Source organism: Oncorhynchus nerka, linkage group LG9a (genome assembly GCF_034236695.1).
Source record: "Oncorhynchus nerka isolate Pitt River linkage group LG9a, Oner_Uvic_2.0, whole genome shotgun sequence".
Taxonomy (NCBI): domain Eukaryota; kingdom Metazoa; phylum Chordata; class Actinopteri; order Salmoniformes; family Salmonidae; genus Oncorhynchus; species Oncorhynchus nerka.
The window spans coordinates 893,644-918,715 of record NC_088404.1 but is presented as its reverse complement, the minus strand read 5'-3'; positions in this window follow the sequence as shown (position 1 = coordinate 918,715).

The following is a 25,072-nucleotide window of genomic DNA, read 5'->3' as shown; positions in this document are numbered from 1 at the left end:
TCATGAATCAAGTCAACAATCTACTGAAAAAATATTTTTTAATTCTTGTCATATGAAGAGAAATAATGAAGAGAAATGATAGATGAAATGTATCAGTGCTCATTGGTCATTGGACATAAACATGACACAACAAGTTGGTAATCGCAAATTCAACAATGAGTGGTGAGTGCAAAATTGCCTTGTATGCTGCTGCCTAAATTTTATATTATGCCAGGTAGATATGTATACTGTAGCTAAGAAAGTAATACTAAGTGTATGTTGTGTAGTAAGCTGTTAGTAGCCCATGTGCCTCACCCTAATAATTTGGTCTATTTTCACCTCTTAATTTCACCGACTGTTCTGACTTGGTGGTGCACAAATAGCCTATAACCTGTTTTTGAGAAATGTAATCATTGAATATTGTAAGAGCTATCATTGTCTGTTTATATGCCCTCTTTATTTATCCTACGGTTCTGAATTGGTGTACAGGGAGAATACAGTAAGAACGGCCCATGTTATGAATTCTGTCGCTGTACATTTCAAAAGTCCTGAACAATTAGTTATATTGACTACGTCCGTCCTAGCTCGCTCATTAATGTCTTAATCTGTTACAGATTGCCTCTTATCCGCTTGTCATCCCGTAGTTTGTACATCTCAGTTGTCAGTAGAAACCACATTTGTTTCAGCAAGTCAGCCATATCAGCTAGTCAAGGACCATATCACCTCCACCCTACCTGACACCCTAGACCCACTCCAATTTGCTTACCGCCCAAATAGGTCCACAGACGATGCAATCTCAACCACACTGCACACTGCCCTAACCCACCTGGACAAGAGGAATACCTATGTGAGAATGCTGTTCATCGACTACAGCTCGGCATTCAACACCATAGTACCCTCCAAGCTCGTCATCAAGCTCGAGACCCTGGGTCTCGACCCCGCCCTGTGCAACTGGGTACTGGACTTCCTGACGGGCCGCCCCCAGGTGGTGAGGGTAGGCAACAACATCTCCTCCCCGCTGATCCTCAACACGGGGCCCCACAAGGGTGCGTTCTGAGCCCTCTCCTGTACTCCCTGTTCACCCACGACTGCGTGGCCACGCACGCCTCCAACTCAATCATCAAGTTTGCGGACGACACAACAGTGGTAGGCTTGATTACCAACAACGACGAGACGGCCTACAGGGAGGAGGTGAGGGCCCTCGGAGTGTGGTGTCAGGAAAATAACCTCACACTCAACGTCAACAAAACCAAGGAGATGATTGTGGACTTCAGGAAACAGCAGAGGGAACACCCCCCCTATCCACATCGATGGAACAGTAGTGGAGAGGGTAGCAAGTTTTAAGTTCCTCGGCATACACATCACAGACAAACTGAATTGGTCCACTCACACTGACAGCGTCGTGAAGAAGGCGCAGCAGCGCCTCTTCAACCTCAGGAGGCTGAAGAAATTCGGCTTGTCACCAAAAGCACTCACAAACTTCTACAGATGCACAATCGAGAGCATCCTGGCGGGCTGTATCACCGCCTGGTACGGCAACTGCTCCGCCCTCAACCGTAAGGCTCTCCAGAGGGTAGTGAGGTCTGCACAACGCATCACCGGGGGCAAACTACCTGCCCTCCAGGACACCTACACCACCCGATGTTACAGGAAGGCCATAAAGATCATCAAGGACATCAACCACCCGAACCACTGCCTGTTCACCCCGCTATCATCCAGAAGGCGAGGTCAGTACAGGTGCATCAAAGCTGGGACCGAGAGACTGAAAAACAGCTTCTATCTCAAGGCCATCAGACTGTTAAACAGCCACCACTAACATTGAGTGGCTGCTGCCAACACACTGACCCAACTCCAGCCACTTTGATAATGGGAATTGATGGGAAATGATGTAAATATATCACTAGCTACTTTAAACAATGCTACCTTATATAATGTTACTTACCCTACATTATTCATCTCATATGCATACGTATATACTGTACTCTACATCATCGACTGCATCCTTATGTAATACATGTATCACTAGCCACTTTAACTATGCCACTTTGTTTACTTTGTCTACATACTCATCTCATATGTATATACTGTACTCGATACCATCTACTGTATGCTGCTCTGTACCATCACTCATTCATATATCCTTATGTACATATTCCTTATCCCCTTACACTGTGTATAAGACAGTAGTTTTGGAATTGTTAGTTAGATTACTTGTTGGTTATCACTGCATTGTCGGAACTAGAAGCACAAGCATTTCGCTACACTCGCATTAACATCTGCTAACCATGTGTATGTGACAAATACATTTTGATTTGATTTGAGCTATGCTTTTCATAAAGACAGTAAATGAGGCTGAATGAACTGTTTTGCTGCCAGACAAGGCTCTGTTGAAAGCCAGGTGTAGCAGTGGTATAGTGCAATTCATGTATTGTTTAGAGTTGTGTTGTGGCTTTGCTGACATACATGCCACATCCTTTTCTTTTTTTGACCCACCAAGATTTACCTGGTAAAACTGACAGGGACGACAGCTGCTATCCATGGGAAAGCAATCTGCAAAGCCAGAAGTCGATCTCATCAATGTGTAATCTAGAGACTCAAAACACTGCATAACCTTCCGATATAAATATTTAACGTGTCCACAGTGGAAATGGGTTTCAGCCATCAGGCCCTGTATTGACATTCTGATTCGGTTACCATTTTCAAGATGAGTCAGTTTATATATATTTATATATATTTTTCTCTAGAGAAATGTATGATTACATTTTATTTTATGGTCCTGTTTCAACTGGTGTTTGTTGCTTTTCATTACTAAAATATAACGTGTTTGTTTCTCTGAATCACATTTTAATTTAACCAAAAATGAAATTCAATCCATTTCAAACAATATGACTCATTCAATTTGTGACATAGATGTGTCAACTCAATAATTGATTGATCTCCATCTCCATTTAATAACCCGCTACAACATATAATCAGCTGGAATTACTTTTTACCAAATTCTCTGACTGAAATGTGCTGCACCTTAATATTAAATTACTGCTCCTAGCTACAACATATTGGAGTGTCTTTGAATGGGGTACGGTAGTAGGTGTCTTTGAACAGGGTATGGTAGTAGGTGCCTTTGAACGGGGTATGGTAGTAGGTGCCTTTGAACGGGGTATGGTAGTAGGTGCCTTTGAACGGGGTATGGTAGTAGGTGCCTTTGAACGGGGTACGGTAGTAGGTGCCTTTGAACAGGGTATGGTAGTAGGTGCCTTTGAACGGGGTATGGTAGTAGGTGCCTTTGAACGGGGTATGGTAGTAGGTGCCTTTGAACGGGGTATGGTAGTAGGTGCCTTTGAACGGGGTACGGTAGTAGGTGCCTTTGAACAGGGTATGGTAGTAGGTGCCTTTGAACAGGGTATGGTAGTAGGTGTCTTTGAACAGGGTACGGTAGTAGGTGCCTTTGAACAGGGTATGGTAGTAGGTGTCTTTGAACGGGGTACGGTAGTAGGTGCCTTTGAACAGGGTATGGTAGTAGGTGCCTTTGAACAGGGTATGGTAGTAGGTGCCTTTGAACAGGGTATGGTAGTAGGTGCCTTTGAACGGGGTATGGTAGTAGGTGCCTTTGAACGGGGTACGGTAGTAGGTGCCTTTGAACAGGGTATGGTAGTAGGTACCTTTGAACAGGGTACGGTAGTAGGTGCCTTTGAACGGGGTATGGTAGTAGGTACCTTTGAACAGGGTACGGTAGTAGGTGCCTTTGAATGGGGTATGGTAGTAGGTGCCTTTGAACAGGGTATGGTAGTAGGTGCCTTTGAACAGGGTATGGTAGTAGGTACCTTTGAACAGGGTACGGTAGTAGGTGCCTTTGAACGGGGTACGGTAGTAGGTGCCTTTGAACAGGGTATGGTAGTAGGTACCTTTGAACAGGGTACGGTAGTAGGTGCCTTTGAATGGGGTATGGTAGTAGGTGCCTTTGAACAGGGTATGGTAGTAGGTGCCTTTGAACAGGGTACGGTAGTAGGTGCCTTTGAACAGGGTATGGTAGTAGGTGCCTTTGAACAGGGTACGGTAGTAGGTGCCTTTGAACAGGGTACGGTAGTAGGTGCCTTTGAACAGGGTACGGTAGTAGGTGCCTTTGAACGGGGTACGGTAGTAGGTGCCTTTGAACAGGGTATGGTAGTAGGTGCCTTTGAACGGGGTATGGTAGTAGGTGCCTTTGAACAGGGTACGGTAGTAGGTGCCTTTGAACAGGGTACGGTAGTAGGTGCCTTTAAACGGGGGTATGGTAGTAGGTGTCTTTGAACGGGGTACGGTAGTAGGTGCCTTTGAACGGGGTATGGTAGTAGGTGCCTTTGAACAGGGTATGGTAGTAGGTGTCTTTGAACGGGGTACGGTAGTAGGTGTCTTTGAACGGGGTACGGTAGTAGGTGCCTTTGAACGGGGTACGGTAGTAGGTGGTAGTATGGTATGGTAGTAGGTGCCTTTGAACGGGGTACGGTAGTAGGTGGTAGTATGGTATGGTAGTAGGTGCCTTTGAACGGGGTACGGTAGTAGGTGGTAGTATGGTATGGTAGTAGGTGCCTTTGAACGGGGTACGGTAGTAGGTGGTAGTATGGTATGGTAGTAGGTGCCTTTGAACGGGTACGGTAGTAGGTGGTAGTATGGTATGGTAGTAGGTGCCTTTGAACGGGGTACGGTAGTAGGTGGTAGTATGGTATGGTAGTAGGTGCCTTTGAACAGGGTACGGTAGTAGGTGCCTTTGAACGGGGTACGGTAGTAGGTGGTAGTATGGTATGGTAGTAGGTGCCTTTGAACGGGGTACGGTAGTAGGTGGTAGTATGGTATGGTAGTAGGTGCCTTTGAACGGGGTACGGTAGTAGGTGTCTTTGAACGGGGTACGGTAGTAGGTGCCTTTGAACAGGGTACGGTAGTAGGTGCCTTTGAACAGGGTACGGTAGTAGGTGCCTTTGAACAGGGTATGGTAGTAGGTGTCTTTGAACAGGGGTATGGTAGTAGGTGCCTTTGAACGGGGTATGGTAGTAGGTGCCTTTGAACAGGGGTATGGTAGTAGGTGGTAGTATGGTATGGTAGTAGGTGCCTTTGAACAGGGGTATGGTAGTAGGTGGTAGTATGGTATGGTAGTAGGTGCCTTTGAACGGGGTATGGTAGTAGGTGGTAGTATGGTATGGTAGTAGGTGTCTTTGAACAGGGGTATGGTAGTAGGTGGTAGTATGGTATGGTAGTAGGTGCCTTTGAACGGGGTATGGTAGTAGGTGGTAGTATGGTATGGTAGTAGGTGTCTTTGAATGGGGTACGGTAGTAGGTGTCTTTGAACAGGGGGTATGGTAGTAGGTGTCTTTGAACAGGGTATGGTAGTAGGTGGTAGTATGGTATGGTAGTAGGTGCCTTTAAACGGGGGAATGGTAGTAGGTGGTAGTATGGTATGGTAGTAGGTGCCTTTAAACGGGGGTATGGTAGTAGGTGGTAGTATGGTATGGTAGTAGGTGTCTTTGAACAGGGTATGGTAGTAGGTGTCTTTGAACAGGGTATGGTAGTAGGTGTCTTTGAACAGGGGTATGGTAGTAGGTGCCTTTGAACGGGGTATGGTAGTAGGTGCCTTTGAACAGGGTACGGTAGTAGGTGCCTTTGAACAGGGTATGGTAGTAGGTGCCTTTGAACAGGGTATGGTAGTAGGTGTCTTTGAACAGGGTACGGTAGTAGGTGCCTTTGAACAGGGTATGGTAGTAGGTGTCTTTGAACGGGGTATGGTAGTAGGTGCCTTTGAACAGGGTATGGTAGTAGGTGCCTTTGAACGGGGTATGGTAGTAGGTGCCTTTGAACGGGGTATGGTAGTAGGTGCCTTTGAACGGGGTATGGTAGTAGGTGCCTTTGAACGGGGTATGGTAGTAGGTGTCTTTGAACAGGGTATGGTAGTAGGTGCCTTTGAACAGGGGTATGGTAGTAGGTGCCTTTGAACAGGGTATGGTAGTAGGTGCCTTTGAACAGGGGTATGGTAGTAGGTGCCTTTGAACAGGGTATGGTAGTAGGTGCCTTTGAACGGGGTATGGTAGTAGGTGCCTTTGAACAGGGTATGGTAGTAGGTGCCTTTGAACGGGGTATGGTAGTAGGTGCCTTTGAACGGGGTATGGTAGTAGGTGCCTTTGAACAGGGGTATGGTAGTAGGTGCCTTTGAACAGGGTATGGTAGTAGGTGCCTTTGAACGGGGTATGGTAGTAGGTGCCTTTGAACAGGGTATGGTAGTAGGTGCCTTTGAACGGGGTATGGTAGTAGGTGCCTTTGAACGGGGTATGGTAGTAGGTGCCTTTGAACAGGGTACGGTAGTAGGTGCCTTTGAACGGGGTACGGTAGTAGGTGCCTTTGAACGGGGTACGGTAGTAGGTACCTTTGAACAGGGTACGGTAGTAGGTGCCTTTGAATGGGGTATGGTAGTAGGTGCCTTTGAACAGGGTATGGTAGTAGGTGCCTTTGAACAGGGTACGGTAGTAGGTGCCTTTGAACAGGGTATGGTAGTAGGTGCCTTTGAACAGGGTACGGTAGTAGGTGCCTTTGAACAGGGTATGGTAGTAGGTGCCTTTGAACAGGGTACGGTAGTAGGTGCCTTTGAACAGGGTACGGTAGTAGGTGCCTTTGAACAGGGTACGGTAGTAGGTGCCTTTAAACGGGGGTATGGTAGTAGGTGTCTTTGAACGGGGTACGGTAGTAGGTGCCTTTGAACGGGGTATGGTAGTAGGTGCCTTTGAACAGGGTATGGTAGTAGGTGTCTTTGAACGGGGTACGGTAGTAGGTGTCTTTGAACGGGGTACGGTAGTAGGTGCCTTTGAACGGGGTACGGTAGTAGGTGGTAGTATGGTATGGTAGTAGGTGCCTTTGAACGGGGTACGGTAGTAGGTGGTAGTATGGTATGGTAGTAGGTGCCTTTGAACGGGGTACGGTAGTAGGTGGTAGTATGGTATGGTAGTAGGTGCCTTTGAACGGGGTACGGTAGTAGGTGGTAGTATGGTATGGTAGTAGGTGCCTTTGAACAGGGTACGGTAGTAGGTGCCTTTGAACGGGGTACGGTAGTAGGTGGTAGTATGGTATGGTAGTAGGTGCCTTTGAACGGGGTACGGTAGTAGGTGGTAGTATGGTATGGTAGTAGGTGCCTTTGAACGGGGTACGGTAGTAGGTGTCTTTGAACGGGGTACGGTAGTAGGTGCCTTTGAACAGGGTACGGTAGTAGGTGCCTTTGAACAGGGTACGGTAGTAGGTGCCTTTGAACAGGGTATGGTAGTAGGTGTCTTTGAACAGGGGTATGGTAGTAGGTGCCTTTGAACGGGGTATGGTAGTAGGTGTCTTTGAACAGGGGTATGGTAGTAGGTGGTAGTATGGTATGGTAGTAGGTGCCTTTGAACAGGGGTATGGTAGTAGGTGGTAGTATGGTATGGTAGTAGGTGCCTTTGAACGGGGTATGGTAGTAGGTGCCTTTGAACAGGGGTATGGTAGTAGGTGGTAGTATGGTATGGTAGTAGGTGCCTTTGAACAGGGGTATGGTAGTAGGTGGTAGTATGGTATGGTAGTAGGTGCCTTTGAACGGGGTACGGTAGTAGGTGTCTTTGAACAGGGTACGGTAGTAGGTGTCTTTGAACGGGGTATGGTAGTAGGTGCCTTTGAACAGGGTATGGTAGTAGGTGCCTTTGAACGGGGTATGGTAGTAGGTGCCTTTGAACGGGGTTTGGTAGTAGGTGCCTTTGAACGGGGTATGGTAGTAGGTGCCTTTGAACGGGGTATGGTAGTAGGTGTCTTTGAACAGGGTATGGTAGTAGGTGCCTTTGAACAGGGTATGGTAGTAGGTGCCTTTGAACAGGGGTATGGTAGTAGGTGCCTTTGAACAGGGTATGGTAGTAGGTGCCTTTGAACGGGGTATGGTAGTAGGTGCCTTTGAACAGGGTATGGTAGTAGGTGCCTTTGAACGGGGTATGGTAGTAGGTGCCTTTGAACGGGGTATGGTAGTAGGTGCCTTTGAACAGGGGTATGGTAGTAGGTGCCTTTGAACGGGGTATGGTAGTAGGTGCCTTTGAACGGGGTATGGTAGTAGGTGCCTTTGAACAGGGTATGGTAGTAGGTGCCTTTGAACGGGGTATGGTAGTAGGTGCCTTTGAACAGGGGTATGGTAGTAGGTGCATTTTAACGGGGTATGGTAGTAGGTGCCTTTGAACGGGGTATGGTAGTAGGTGCCTTTGAACAAGGTATGGTAGTAGGTGTCTTTGAATGGGGTACGGTAGTAGGTGCCTTTGAACGGGGTATGGTAGTAGGTGCCTTTGAACAGGGTACGGTAGTAGGTGTCTTTGAACAGGGGTATGGTAGTAGGTGCCTTTGAACAGGGGTATGGTAGTAGGTGTCTTTGAACAGGGGTATGGTAGTAGGTGCCTTTGAACAGGGGTATGGTAGTAGGTGCCTTTGAACAGGGGTATGGTAGTAGGTGCCTTTGAACAGGGGTATGGTAGTAGGTGTCTTTGAACAGGGTATGGTAGTAGGTGCCTTTGAACAGGGTATGGTAGTAGGTGCCTTTGAACAGGGGTATGGTAGTAGGTGCCTTTGAACAGGGGTATGGTAGTAGGTGCCTTTGAACAGGGTACGGTAGTAGGTGCCTTTGAACAGGGTATGGTAGTAGGTGCCTTTGAACAGGGGTATGGTAGTAGGTGCCTTTGAACAGGGGTATGGTAGTAGGTGCCTTTGAACAGGGGTATGGTAGTAGGTGCCTTTGAACAGGGGTATGGTAGTTGGTGCCTTTGAACAGGGGTATGGTAGTAGGTGCCTTTGAACAGGGTATGGTAGTAGTTTAAAGGTGCCTCCTTATCGGCAGACTCGACAGCCTTGGTTTCTCAAATGATTGCCTCGCCTGGTTCACCAACTACTTCTCTGATAGAGTTCAGTGTGTCAAATCGGAGGGTCTGCTGTCCGGACCTCTGCCAGTCTCTATGGGGGTGCCACAGGGTTCAATTCTTGGACCGACTCTCTTCTCTGTATACATCAATGATGTTGCTCTTGCTGCTGGTGAGTCTCTGATCCACCTCTACGCAGACGACACCATTCTGTATACTTCCGGCCCTTCTTTGGACACTGTGTTAACAACCCTCCAGGCAAGCTTCAATGCCATACAACTCTCCTTCCGTGGCCTCCAATTGCTCTTAAATACAAGTAAAACTAAATGCATGCTCTTCAACCGATCGCTACCTGCACCTACCCGCCTGTCCAACATCACTACTCTGGACGGCTCTGACTTAGAATACGTGGACAACTACAAATACTTAGGTGTCTGGTTAGACTGTAAACTCTCCTTCCAGACCCATATCAAACATCTCCAATCCAAAGTTAAATCTAGAATTGGCTTCCTATTTCGCAACAAAGCATCCTTCACTCATGCTGCCAAACATACCCTTGTAAAATTGACCATCCTACCAATCCTCGACTTTGGCGATGTCATTTACAAAATAGCCTCCAATACCCTACTCAACAAATTGGATGCAGTCTATCACAGTGCTATCCGTTTTGTCACCAAAGCCCCATATACTACCCACCATTGCGACCTGTACGCTCTCGTTGGCTGGCCCTCGCTTCATACTCGTCGCCAAACCCACTGGCTCCATGTCATCTACAAGACCCTGCTAGGTAAAGTCCCCCTTATCTCAGCTCGCTGGTCACCATAGCATCTCCCACCTGTAGCACACGCTCCAGCAGGTATATCTCTCTAGTCACCCCCAAAACCAATTCTTTCTTTGGCCGCCTCTCCTTCCAGTTCTCTGCTGCCAATGACTGGAACGAACTACAAAAATCTCTTAAATTGGAAACACTTATCTCCCTCACTAGCTTTAAACACCAACTGTCAGAGCATCTTACAGATTACTGCACCTGTACATAGCCCACCTATAATTTAGCCCAAACAACTACCTCTTTCCTAACTGTATTTAATTTATTTATTTATTTTGCTCCTTTGCACCCCATTATTTTTTATTTCTACTTTGCACATTCTTCCATTGCAATACTACCATTCCAGTGTTTTACTTGCTATATTGTATTTACTTTGCCACCATGGCCTTTTTTGCCTTTACCTCCCTTCTCACCTAATTTGCTCACATTGTATATAGACTTGTTTTTTTTTACTGTATTATTGACTGTATGTTTGTTTTACTCCATGTGTAACTCTGTGTCATTGTATGTGTCGAACTGCTTTGCTTTATCTTGGCCAGGTCGCAATTGTAAATGAGAACTTGTTCTCAACTTGCTTACCTGGTTAAATAAAGGTGAAATAAATAAAAATAGGTGCCTTTGAATGGGGTACGGTAGTAGGTGCCTTTGAACGGGGTACGGTAGTAGGTGCCTTTGAACAGGGGTATGGTAGTAGGTGCCTTTGAACAGGGTATGGTAGTAGGTGCCTTTGAACAGGGTATGGTAGTAGGTGCCTTTGAACAGGGGTATGGTAGTAGGTGCCTTTGAACAGGGTATGGTAGTAGGTGCCTTTTAACAGGGTATGGTAGTAGGTGCCTTTGAATGGGGTACGGTAGTAGGTGCCTTTGAACGGGGTACGGTAGTAGGTGCCTTTGAACGGGGTACGGTAGTAGGTGCCTTTGAACAGGGGTATGGTAGTAGGTGCCTTTGAACAGGGGTATGGTAGTAGGTGGTAGTATGGTATGGTAGTAGGTGCCTTTGAACAGGGTATGGTAGTAGGTGCCTTTGAACAGGGGTATGGTAGTAGGTGCCTTTGAACAGGGGTATGGTAGTAGGTGGTAGTATGGTATGGTAGTAGGTGCCTTTGAACAGGGTATGGTAGTAGGTGCCTTTGAACGGGGTATGGTAGTAGGTGCCTTTGAACAGGGGTATGGTAGTAGGTGCCTTTGAACAGGGGTATGGTAGTAGGTGCCTTTGAACAGGGTATGGTAGTAGGTGCCTTTGAACGGGGTACGGTAGTAGGTGCCTTTGAACAGGGTATGGTAGTAGGTACCTTTGAACGGGGTATGGTAGTAGGTGCCTTTGAATGGGGTATGGTAGTAGGTGCCTTTGAACAAGGTATGGTAGTAGGTGCCTTTGAACAGGGGTACGGTAGTAGGTACCTTTGAACAGGGGTACGGTAGTAGGTGCCTTTGAACGGGGTATGGTAGTAGGTGCCTTTGAATGGGGTATGGTAGTAGGTGCCTTTGAACAAGGTATGGTAGTAGGTGCCTTTGAACGGGGTACGGTAGTAGGTGCCTTTGAACGGGGTATGGTAGTAGGTGCCTTTGAACAAGGTATGGTAGTAGGTGCCTTTGAACGGGGTACGGTAGTAGGTGCCTTTGAACAGGGTATGGTAGTAGGTACCTTTGAACGGGGTATGGTAGTAGGTGCCTTTGAATGGGGTACGGTAGTAGGTGCCTTTGAACGGGGTATGGTAGTAGGTGCCTTTGAACGGGGTACGGTAGTAGGTGCCTTTGAACGGGGTATGGTAGTAGGTGCCTTTGAATGGGGTACGGTAGTAGGTGCCTTTGAACGGGGTATGGTAGTAGGTGCCTTTGAACAGGGTATGGTAGTAGGTGCCTTTGAACAGGGGTATGGTAGTAGGTGCCTTTGAACAGGGGTATGGTAGTAGGTGGTAGTATGGTATGGTAGTAGGTGCCTTTGAACAGGGTATGGTAGTAGGTGCCTTTGAACGGGGTATGGTAGTAGGTGCCTTTGAACAGGGGTATGGTAGTAGGTGCCTTTGAACAGGGGTATGGTAGTAGGTGCCTTTGAACAGGGTATGGTAGTAGGTGCCTTTGAACGGGGTACGGTAGTAGGTGCCTTTGAACAGGGTATGGTAGTAGGTACCTTTGAACGGGGTATGGTAGTAGGTGCCTTTGAATGGGGTATGGTAGTAGGTGCCTTTGAACAAGGTATGGTAGTAGGTGCCTTTGAACAGGGGTACGGTAGTAGGTACCTTTGAACAGGGGTACGGTAGTAGGTGCCTTTGAACGGGGTATGGTAGTAGGTGCCTTTGAATGGGGTATGGTAGTAGGTGCCTTTGAACAAGGTATGGTAGTAGGTGCCTTTGAACGGGGTACGGTAGTAGGTGCCTTTGAACGGGGTATGGTAGTAGGTGCCTTTGAACAAGGTATGGTAGTAGGTGCCTTTGAACGGGGTACGGTAGTAGGTGCCTTTGAACAGGGTATGGTAGTAGGTACCTTTGAACGGGGTATGGTAGTAGGTGCCTTTGAATGGGGTACGGTAGTAGGTGCCTTTGAACGGGGTATGGTAGTAGGTGCCTTTGAACGGGGTACGGTAGTAGGTGCCTTTGAACGGGGTATGGTAGTAGGTGCCTTTGAATGGGGTACGGTAGTAGGTGCCTTTGAACGGGGTATGGTAGTAGGTGCCTTTGAACGGGGTACGGTAGTAGGTGCCTTTGAACAGGGTATGGTAGTAGGTGCCTTTGAATGGGGTATGGTAGTAGGTGCCTTTGAACGGGGTATGGTAGTAGGTGCCTTTGAATGGGGTACGGTAGTAGGTGCCTTTGAACGGGGTACGGTAGTAGGTGCCTTTGAACGGGGTATGGTAGTAGGTGCCTTTGAACAGGGGTATGGTAGTAGGTGCCTTTGAACAGGGTATGGTAGTAGGTGCCTTTGAACGGGGTACGGTAGTAGGTGCCTTTGAACGGGGTATGGTAGTAGGTGCCTTTGAACAGGGTATGGTAGTAGGTGCCTTCTAATGGGGTACGGTAGTAGGTGCCTTTGAACGGGGTACGGTAGTAGTAGGTGCCTTTGAACAGGGGTATGGTAGTAGGTGCCTTTGAACAGGGTATGGTAGTAGGTGCCTTTGAATGGGGTACGGTAGTAGGTGCCTTTGAACGGGGTACGGTAGTAGGTGCCTTTGAACAGGGGTATGGTAGTAGGTGCCTTTGAACAGGGGTATGGTAGTAGGTGCCTTTGAACAGGGGTATGGTAGTAGGTGCCTTTGAACAGGGTATGGTAGTAGGTGCCTTTGAATGGGGTACGGTAGTAGGTGCCTTTGAACGGGGTACGGTAGTAGGTGCCTTTGAACAGGGGTATGGTAGTAGGTGCCTTTGAACAGGGGTATGGTAGTAGGTGCCTTTGAACAGGGGTATGGTAGTAGGTGGTAGTATGGTATGGTAGTAGGTGCCTTTGAACAGGGTATGGTAGTAGGTGCCTTTGAACAGGGTTATGGTAGTAGGTGGTAGTATGGTATGGTAGTAGGTGCCTTTGAACAGGGTATGGTAGTAGGTGCCTTTGAACGGGGTATGGTAGTAGGTGCCTTTGAACAGGGGTATGGTAGTAGGTGCCTTTGAACAGGGGTATGGTAGTAGGTGCCTTTGAACAGGGTATGGTAGTAGGTGCCTTTGAACGGGGTACGGTAGTAGGTGCCTTTGAACAGGGTATGGTAGTAGGTACCTTTGAACGGGGTATGGTAGTAGGTGCCTTTGAATGGGGTATGGTAGTAGGTGCCTTTGAACAAGGTATGGTAGTAGGTGCCTTTGAACAGGGGTACGGTAGTAGGTACCTTTGAACAGGGGTACGGTAGTAGGTGCCTTTGAACGGGGTATGGTAGTAGGTGCCTTTGAATGGGGTATGGTAGTAGGTGCCTTTGAACAAGGTATGGTAGTAGGTGCCTTTGAACGGGGTACGGTAGTAGGTGCCTTTGAACGGGGTATGGTAGTAGGTGCCTTTGAACAAGGTATGGTAGTAGGTGCCTTTGAACGGGGTACGGTAGTAGGTGCCTTTGAACGGGGTATGGTAGTAGGTACCTTTGAACGGGGTATGGTAGTAGGTGCCTTTGAATGGGGTACGGTAGTAGGTGCCTTTGAACGGGGTATGGTAGTAGGTGCCTTTGAACGGGGTACGGTAGTAGGTGCCTTTGAACAGGGTATGGTAGTAGGTGCCTTTGAATGGGGTACGGTAGTAGGTGCCTTTGAACAGGGTATGGTAGTAGGTGGTAGTATGGTATGGTAGTAGGTGCCTTTGAACAGGGTATGGTAGTAGGTGCCTTTGAACGGGGTATGGTAGTAGGTGCCTTTGAACAGGGGTATGGTAGTAGGTGCCTTTGAACAGGGGTATGGTAGTAGGTGCCTTTGAACAGGGTATGGTAGTAGGTGCCTTTGAACGGGGTACGGTAGTAGGTGCCTTTGAACAGGGTATGGTAGTAGGTACCTTTGAACGGGGTATGGTAGTAGGTGCCTTTGAATGGGGTATGGTAGTAGGTGCCTTTGAACAAGGTATGGTAGTAGGTGCCTTTGAACAGGGGTACGGTAGTAGGTACCTTTGAACAGGGGTACGGTAGTAGGTGCCTTTGAACGGGGTATGGTAGTAGGTGCCTTTGAACGGGGTATGGTAGTAGGTGCCTTTGAACAAGGTATGGTAGTAGGTGCCTTTGAACGGGGTACGGTAGTAGGTGCCTTTGAACGGGGTATGGTAGTAGGTGCCTTTGAACAAGGTATGGTAGTAGGTGCCTTTGAACGGGGTACGGTAGTAGGTGCCTTTGAACAGGGTATGGTAGTAGGTACCTTTGAACGGGGTATGGTAGTAGGTGCCTTTGAATGGGGTACGGTAGTAGGTGCCTTTGAACGGGGTATGGTAGTAGGTGCCTTTGAACGGGGTACGGTAGTAGGTGCCTTTGAACAGGGTATGGTGGTAGGTGCCTTTGAATGGGGTACGGTAGTAGGTGCCTTTGAACGGGGTATGGTAGTAGGTGCCTTTGAACGGGGTACGTTAGTGGGTGCCTTTGAACAGGGTATGGTAGTAGGTGCCTTTGAATGGGGTACGGTAGTAGGTGCCTTTGAACAGGGTATGGTAGTAGGTGGTAGTATGGTATGGTAGTAGGTGCCTTTGAACAGGGTATGGTAGTAGGTGCCTTTGAATGGGGTACGGTAGTAGGTGCCTTTGAACAGGGTATGGTAGTAGGTGCCTTTGAACAGGTGTATGGTAGTAGGTGCCTTTGAATGGGGTACGGTAGTAGGTGCCTTTGAACAGGGTATGGTAGTAGGTGCCTTTGAACAGGGGTATGGTAGTAGGTGGTAGTATGGTATGGTAGTAGGTGCCTTTGAACAGGGTATGGTAGTAGGTGCCTTTGAATGGGGTACGGTAGTAGGTGCCTTTGAACAGGGTATGGTAGTAGGTGCCTTTGAACAGGTGTATGGTAGTAGGTGCCTTTGAATGGGGTACGGTAGTAGGTGCCTTTGAACAGGGTATGGTAGTAGGTGCCTTTGAACAGGGGTATGGTAGTAGGTGGTAGTATGGTATGGTAGTAGGTGCCTTTGAACAGGGTATGGTAGTAGGTGCCTTTGAACGGGGTATGGTAGTAGGTGTCTTTGAACAGGGGTATGGTAGTAGGTGCCTTTGAACAGGGTATGGTAGTAGGTGCCTTTGAACAAGGTATGGTAGTAGGTGCCTTTGAACGGGGTATGGTAGTAGGTGCCTTTGAACAGGGGTATGGTAGTAGGTGCCTTTGAACAGGGTACGGTAGTAGGTGTCTTTGAACAGGGGTATGGTAGTAGGTGTCTTTGAACATGGGTATGGTAGTAGGTGCCTTTGAACAGGGGTATGGTAGTAGGTGGTAGTATGGTATGGTAGTAGGTGCCTTTGAACAGGGTATGGTAGTAGGTGCCTTTGAACGGGGTATGGTAGTAGGTGTCTTTGAACAGGGGTATGGTAGTAGGTGCCTTTGAACAGGGGTATGGTAGTAGGTGCCTTTGAACAGGGGTATGGCAGTAGGTGCCTTTGAACAGGGTATGGCGGTAGGTGCCTTTGAACAGGGTATGGTGGTAGGTGCCTTTGAACAGGGTATGGTGGTAGGTGCCTTTGAACAGGGTATGGTAGTAGGTACCTTTGAACAGGGTAGGGTAGTAGGTGTCTTTGAACGGGGTACGGTAGTAGGTGCCTTTGAACGGGGTATGGTAGTAGGTACCTTTGAACAGGGTAGGGTAGTAGGTGTCTTTGAACGGGGTACGGTAGTAGGTGCCAGGCTCACCGGTTTGTGTCAAGAACTGCAACGCTGCTGGGGTTTTCACTCAAAAGTTTCCTGTGTGTTTCAAGAACGGTCCTCCATCTCTACATTTGAACTTTATGCAGTGTTGTGGTATCTCTCTTGTTGTAATGTCTTAGGTCTCTCTTCATGTGGTGTTGTGGTATCTCTCTTGTTGTAATGTCTTAGGTCTCTCTTCATGTGGTGTTGTGGTATCTCTCTTGTTGTAATGTCTTAGGTCTCTCTTCATGTGGTGTTGTGGTATCTCTCTTGTTGTAATGTCTTAGGTCTCTCTTCATGTGGTGTTGTGGTATCTCTCTTGTTGTAATGTCTTAGGTCTCTCTTCATGTGGTGTTGTGGTATCTCTCTTGTTGTAATGTCTTAGGTCTCTCTTCATGTGGTGTTGTGGTATCTCTCTTGTTGTAATGTCTTAGGTCTCTCTTCATGTGGTGTTGTGGTATCTCTCTTGTTGTAATGTCTTAGGTCTCTCTTCATGTGGTGTTGTGGTATCTCTCTTGTTGTAATCTCTTAGCACTCTCTTTATGTGGTGTTGTGGTATCTCTCTTGTTGTAATGTCTTAGGTCTCTCTTCATGTGGTGTTGTGGTATCTCTCTTGTTGTAATGTCTTAGGTCTCTCTTCATGTGGTGTTGTGGTATCTCTCTTGTTGTAATCTCTTAGGTCTCTCTTTATGTGGTGTTGTGGTATCTCTCTTGTTGTAATCTCTTAGCACTCTCTTTAGTGCGAAAGGGGTCGCAACTCAATATTAGGAAGGTGTTCCTGATGTTTGGTGTATACAGTAGCAGCCAAAAGATTGGACACCTCTACTCATTCATGGGTTTTTCTTTATTTTTAATATTTTCTACATTGTAGAATAATAGTGAAGATATCAAAACTATAATATAACACATGGAATTGATGTAGTAACCAAAAAAGTGTTAAACAAATCAAAATATATTTAAGATTTTAGATTCTTCAAAGTAGCCATAACAGTTATCTCTGCTGTGTCACCACAGATCTGTCAATAACCCCTCAGACAGTTATCTCTGATGTGTCACCACAGATCTGTCAATAACCCCTCAGACAGTTATCTCTGCTGTGTCACCACAGATCTGTCAATAACCCCTCAGACAGTTATCTCTGCTGTGTCACCACAGATCTGTCAATAACCCCTCAGACAGTTATCTCTGCTGTGTCACCACAGATCTGTCAATAACCCCTCAGACAGTTATCTCTGATGTGTCACCACAGATCTGTCAATAACCCCTCAGACAGTTATCTCTGCTGTGTCACCACAGATCTGTCAATAACCCCTCAGACAGTTATCTCTGATGTGTCACCACAGATCTGTCAATAACCCCTCAGACAGTTATCTCTGCTGTGTCACCACAGATCTGTCAATAACCCCTCAGACAGTTATCTCTGCTGTGTCACCACAGATCTGTCAATAACCCCTCAGACAGTTATCTCTGCTGTGTCACCACAGATCTGTCAATAACCCCTCAGACAGTTATCTCTGCTGTGTCACCACAGATCTGTCAATAACCCCTCAGACAGTTATCTCTGCTGTGTCACCACAGATCTGTCAATAACCCCTCAGACAGTTATCTCTGCTGTGTCACCACAGATCTGTCAATAACCCCTCAGACAGTTATCTCTGCTGTGTCACCACAGATCTGTCAATAACCCCTCAGACAGTTATCTCTGATGTGTCACCACAGATCTGTCAATAACCCCTCAGACAGTTATCTCTGCTGTGTCACCACAGATCTGTCAATAACCCCTCAGACAGTTATCTCTGCTGTGTCACCACAGATCTGTCAATAACCCCTCAGACAGTTATCTCTGATGTGTCACCACAGATCTGTCAATAACCCCTCAGACAGTTATCTCTGATGTGTCACCACAGATCTGTCAATAACCCCTCAGACAGTTATCTCTGCTGTGTCACCACAGATCTGTCAATAACCCCTCAGACAGTTATCTCTGATGTGTCACCACAGATCTGTCAATAACCCCTCAGACAGTTATCTCTGATGTGTCACCACAGATCTGTCAATAACCCCTCAGACAGTTATCTCTGATGTGTCACCACAGATCTGTCAATAACCCCTCAGACAGTTATCTCTGATGTGTCACCACAGATCTGTCAATAACCCCTCAGACAGTTATCTCTGATGTGTCACCACAGATCTGTCAATAACCCCTCAGACAGTTATCTCTGCTGTGTCACCACAGATCTGTCAATAACCCCTCAGACAGTTATCTCTGATGTGTCACCACAGATCTGTCAATAACCCCTCAGACAGTTATCTCTGCTGTGTCACCACAGATCTGTCAATAACCCCTCAGACAGTTATCTCTGCTGTGTCACCACAGATCTGTCAATAACCCCTCAGACAGTTATCTCTGCTGTGTCACCACAGATCTGTCAATAACCCCTCAGACAGTTATCTCTGCTGTGTCACCACAGATCTGTCAATAACCCCTCAGACAGTTATCTCTGCTGTGTCACCACAGATCTGTCAATAACCCCTCAGACAGTTATCTCTGCTGTGTCACCACAGATCTGTCAATAACCCCTCAGACAGTTATCTCTGATGTGTCACCACAGATCTGTCAATAACCCCTCAGACAGTTATCTCTGATGTGTCACCACAGATCTGTCAATAACCCCTCAGACAGTTATCTCTGCTGTGTCACCACAGATCTGTCAATAACCCCTCAGACAGTTATCCCTGCTGTGTCACCACAGATCTGTCAATAACCCCTCAGACAGTTATCTCTGATGTGTCACCACAGATCTGTCAATAACCCCTCAGACAGTTATCTCTGCTGTGTCACCACAGATCTGTCAATAACCCCTCAGACAGTTATCTCTGATGTGTCACCACAGATCTGTCAATAACCCCTCAGACAGTTATCTCTGATGTGTCACCACAGATCTGTCAATAACCCCTCAGACAGTTATCTCTGCTGTGTCACCACAGATCTGTCAATAACCCCTCAGACAGTTATCTCTGATGTGTCACCACAGATCTGTCAATAACCCCTCAGACAGTTATCTCTGATGTGTCACCACAGATCTGTCAATAACCCCTCAGACAGTTATCTCTGATGTGTCACCACAGATCTGTCAATAACCCCTCAGACAGTTATCTCTGCTGTGTCACCACAGATCTGTCAATAACCCCTCAGACAGTTATCTCTGATGTGTCACCACAGATCTGTCAATAACCCCTCAGACAGTTATCTCTGATGTGTCACCACAGATCTGTCAATAACCCCTCAGACAGTTATCTCTGATGTGTCACCACAGATCTGTCAATAACCCCTCAGACAGTTATCTCTGATGTGTCACCACAGATCTGTCAATAACCCCTCAGACAGTTATCTCTGATGTGTCACCACAGATCTGTCAATAACCCCTCAGACAGTTATCTCTGCTGTGTCACCACAGATCTGTCAATAACCCCTCAGACAGTTATCTCTGATGTGTCACCACAGATCTGTCAATAACCCCTCAGACAGTTATCTCTGATGTGTCACCACAGATCTGTCAATAACCCCTCAGACAGTTATCTCTGCTGTGTCACCACAGATCTGTCAATAACCCCTCAGACAGTTATCTCTGATGTGTCACCACAGATCTGTCAATAACCCCTCAGACAGTTATCTCTGATGTGTCACCACAGATCTGTCAATAACCCCTCAGACAGTTATCTCTGCTGTGTCACCACAGATCTGTCAATAACCCCTCAGACAGTTATCTCTGCTGTGTCACCACAGATCTGTCAATAACCCCTCAGACAGTTATCTCTGATGTGTCACCAAAGCTCTGTCAATAAACCCCTATACTCTCCTCAAACTCGACCTATTCCCCAATCTCATTTCCAAACAATACAGAAATCCCACGACAAATTCCATGCGTGTGTGTAGACGTTTTCCACTTCACTTACAGTTGACTGGGGCAGCTCTAGTAGGGCAGACGTTTTATGAATTGACGGGTTGGAAAGATGGCATCCTATGACGGTGCCACGTTGAAAGTCACTGAGCTCTTCAGTAAGTCCATTCCACTGCCAATATTTGTATATGGAGATTGCATGGAGGTGTGCCTGATTTTATACACCTGTCAGCAACGGGGGTGGCTGAAATAGCTGAATCCACTAATTTGAAGGGGTGTCCACATCACATACTTTTGTATATTTAGTGTAGCTGGGGTACATGAGTTACCATAACAAACAGAACCCTTCTGTTGACACAGGAAGTCAAACCAGGCAGGAATCATGGGTGGAATATAATATCATATATCTGTCTGTGGCCAACAGGGCTGTGGCTAACTCACAGTATGCTGCTGAACAGCCCAGCTCACAGTATGCTGCTGAACAGCCCAGCTCACAGTATGCTGCTGAACAGCCCAGCTCACAGTATGCTGCTGAACAGCCCAGCTCACAGTATGCTGCTGAACAGCCCAGCTCACAGTATGCTGCTGAACGTCCCAGCTCACAGTATGCTGCTGAACAGCCCAGCTCACAGTATGCTGCTGAACAGCCCAGCTCACAGTATGCTGCTGAACAGCCCAGCTCACAGTATGCTGCTGAACAGCCCAGCTCACAGTATGCTGCTGAACGTCCCAGCTCACAGTATGCTGCTGAACAGCCCAGCTCACAGTATGCTGCTGAACAGCCCAGCTCACAGTATGCTGCTGAACAGCCCAGCTCACAGTATGCTGCTGAACGTCCCAGCTCACAGTATGCTGCTGAACGTCCCAGCTCACAGTATGCTGCTGAACAGCCCAGCTCACAGTATGCTGCTGAACAGCCCAGCTCACAGTATGCTGCTGAACAGCCCAGCTCACAGTATGCTGCTGAACAGCCCAGCTCACAGTATGCTGCTGAACGTCCCAGCTCACAGTATGCTGCTGAACAGCCCAGCTCACAGTATGCTGCTGAACGTCCCAGCTCACAGTATGCTGCTGAACAGCCCAGCTCACAGTATGCTGCTGAACAGCCCAGCTCACAGTATGCTGCTGAACAGCCCAGCTCACAGTATGCTGCTGAACAGCCCAGCTCACAGTATGCTGCTGAACAGCCCAGCTCACAGTATGCTGCTGAACGTCCCAGCTCACAGTATGCTGCTGAACAGCCCAGCTCACAGTATGCTGCTGAACAGCCCAGCTCACAGTATGCTGCTGAACAGCCTAGCTCACAGTATGCTGCTGAACGTCCCAGCTCACAGTATGCTGCTGAACGTCCCAGCTCACAGTATGCTGCTGAACAGCCCAGCTCACAGTATGCTGCTGAACAGTCCACTCTCCCGCCCTCCCACTCTCCCTCTCTCTCTTCTCCCTCTCTTCTACCCTCTCTCCCTCCCTCCAGGTGAGGAGAGGAGGAGGAATCAAGTCAATGGAGCAATCAGCACACCAGAATTAGCCATTTGAGTCAACGGACCAAGCTATTGGACCAAGAAATTGCCTGCTGATAAATGTCTTGTATTCTGGAGTGTATTTTGGTGAAGTATAGAATATCTAAAGGCATTGTAGTGTACAGCATATACTATGGATGTTGACCTTGCTTAGTTTAGAGTACGTTCAATACAGAAGTCATTTGTATACAGACTTGATGATTCCTTGATGGTAAAAGGCTTGTGTTCTGGTGTGTACATCAAATCAAATAATCAAATCAAATTATATTGTTAACATGCTCCGAATACCGTGAAATGCTTACTTACAGTTGAAGTCGGAAGTTTACATACACCTTAGCCAAATACATTTAAACTCAGTTTTTCACAAGTAAAGCGTTTTAATCCAAGTAAAAATTACCTGATTTAGGTCAGGTAGGATCACCACATTATTTTAAAAATGTGAAATGTCAGAATAATAGTAGACAGAATGATTCATTTCAGCTTTTATTTCTTTCATCATATTCCCAGTGGGTCAGAAGTTTACATACCACTCAATTAGTATTTGGTAGCATTGCCTTTAAATTGTTTAACTTGGGTCAAAAGTTTCCGGTAGCCTTGCACAAGCTTACCACAAAAAATTGGGTGAATTTATGACCCATTCCTCCTGAAAGAGCTGGTGTAAGTGAGTCAGGTTTGTAGGCCTCCTTGCTCGCACACGCTTTTTCAGTTCTGCCCACAAATGTTCTATAGAATTGAGTTCAGGGCTTTGTGATGGTCACTCCAATACCTTGACTTTGTTGTCACCATTTTGCCACAACTTTGGAAGTATGCTTAGGGTCATTGTCCATTTGGAACACCCATTTGCAACCAAGCGTTAACTTCCTGACTGATGTCTTGAGATGTTGCTTCGATATATGCACATCATTTTCCGCCCTCATGATGCCATCTCTTTTCTGAAGTGCACCAGTCCTTCCTGCAGCAAAGCACCCCCACAACATGATGCTGCCACACCCATGCTTCACGGTTGGGATGGTGTTTATCGGCTTGCAAGCCTCCCCCTTTTCCTCCAAACATAATGATGGTCATTATGGCCAAACAATTATATTTTTGTTTCATCAGACCAGAGGACATTTCTCCAAAAAGGACCATCTTTGTCTCCATGTGCAGTTCCCAACCGTAGTCTGGCTCTTACAGTGAGGGGGAAAAAGTATTTGATCCCCTGCTGATTTTGTACATTTGCCCACTGACAAAGAAATGATCAGTCTATAATTTTAATGGTTTATTTGAACAGTGAGAGACAGAATAACAACAATAAAATCCAGAAAAACGCATGTCAAAAATGTTATATGTCCAGGATCCAGTTGCAGAGGGGGGTGTTTAGGGAGGTGTTTAGTCTCTGAGTCCTTAGCTTAGTGATGAGCTTTAAGGGAACTATGGTGTTGAATGCTGAGCTGTAGTCAATGAATAGCATTCTCACATAGGTGTTCCTTTTGTCCTTGTGGGAAAGGGCAGTGTGGAGTGCAATAGAGATTGCGTCTTCTGTGGATCTGTTGGGGCGGTATGCGAATTGTAAAAAAAGCTCTTCCAAAAATGTAGTGCCAAATGTAGGAATGTAGTGCCAAAATGCACAGCAGAAACTTAACTCATTGACTGAAACAACAAGCTCTAAATGGAATCAGTGAGTGCCAAAAACACGTGCCTGAAGCCCTCCCACATGACAGCCGTCAGAGCCTTCAGAACCCGGACAGACTGGTAGCAACACCCCTGTATGTGTGGTGAAGAACACCTTTCATGTTTAGCTTGGGTATGAGGTAGAGAGTAAACTGCCTGCCCTGTCCGTGGCCCACCCACAAACCTCTAGTCCACACACACCCACAACACACACAACTCTCTCTCTTCCTGTCTTTGTCTCAGGGTTTCCATTAGCAATATGTGCATTGGGTGAGTAACCTGATTAGGTAATCCGCCCACGGTGCTCAGGGTAACCTGATTAGGGCGTCCACCCACGGTGCTCAGAGTAACCTGATTAGGGTGTCCACCCACGGTGCTCAGGGTAACCTGATTAGGGCGTCCACCCACGGTGCTCAGAGTAACCTGATTAGGGTGTCCACCCACGGTGCTCAGGGTAACCTGATTAGGGCGTCCACCCACGGTGCTCAGAGTAACCTGATTGGGGCGTCCACCCACGGTGCTCAGAGTAACCTGATTAGGGCGTCCATCAACGGTGCTCAGAGTAACCTGATTAGGGCGTCTATCCACGGTGCTCAGAGTAACCTGATTAGGATGTCCACCCACGGTGCTCAGAGTAACCTGATTAGGGCATCCACCCACGGTGCTCAGAGTAACCTGATTAGGGCATCCACCCACGGTGCTCAGAGTAACCTGATTAGGGCATCCACCCATGGTGCTCAGAGTAACCTGATTAGGGCGTCCACCCACGGTGCTCAGAGTAACCTGATTAGGGGAGTCCACCCACGGTGCTCAGAGTAACCTGATTAGGGGAGTCCACCCACGGTGCTCAGAGTAACCTGATTAGGGTGTCCACCCACGGTGCTCAGAGTAACCTGATTAGGTCACCCATCCACGGTGCTCAGAATAACCTGATTAGGTCATCCATCCACAGTGCTCAGAGTAACCTGATTAGGTCATCCATCCACGGTGCTCAGAGTAACCTGATTAGGTCATCCATCCACGGTGCTCAGGGTAACCTGATTAGGGGAGTCCACCCACGGTGCTCAGAGTAACCTGATTAGGGCATCCATCCACGGTGCTCAGAGTAACCTGATTAGGTCATCCACCCACGGTGCTCAGAATAACCTGATTAGGGCATCCACCCACGGTGCTCAGGGTAACCTGATTAGGTCATCCATCCACGGTGCTCAGGGTAACCTGATTAGGGGAGTCCACCCACGGTGCTCAGAGTAACCTGATTAGGGCATCCACCCACGGTGCTCAGAGTAACCTGATTAGGGGAGTCCACCCACGGTGCTCAGAGTAACCTGATTAGGGCGTCCACCCACGGTGCTCAGAGTAACCTGATTAGGGCGTCCACCCACGGTGCTCAGAGTAACCTGATTAGGTCATCCACCCATGGTGCTCAGAGTAACCTGATTAGCATGTCCACCCATGGTGCTCAGAGTAACCTGATTAGCATGTCCACCCACGGTGCTCAGAGTAACCTGATTAGGTCATCCGCCCACGGTGCTCAGAGTAACCTGATTAGGGCATGGGCTATGGGCTACCTAAAGAAACATTCAATGAGTCTGATCTAAACGTTCAGGTAAAATGTTGATAAACTATTATTTACTGACATTATACACGCAGCGATGCGCTCAAGGCAGCAGGCTACACGGTTGTGAAAAGGACACTGCACATGCGAGTGGTTTCATGTGACAGATAAAAGTATCGTTAGAAATGTTGAAAGGCAAGAGATCTAATAGGCTACTTTGAAGCAAGGTAAGACACACATCATAATATGTATTAAAACATTCAGGAATCAAACAATTAAGTAGGCCTATATGTTTTCCAAATGCATACTGCCTCTAGCTCCTTGAAAAGTGGTGTGTGACTCGCTGATGAAGGCTGCCTTCCGTTGCCGTTTGATGCCGTTTTCAAAACAACTGGAAACTGGGAACAAAAAAGGAGCTCCGACTGGGGAAGGAATCGTTTTGAACGGCCCAACTCCGCATTCAAACTTCCTAGAGGTCTGACTTTCTGACCTAAAGATCA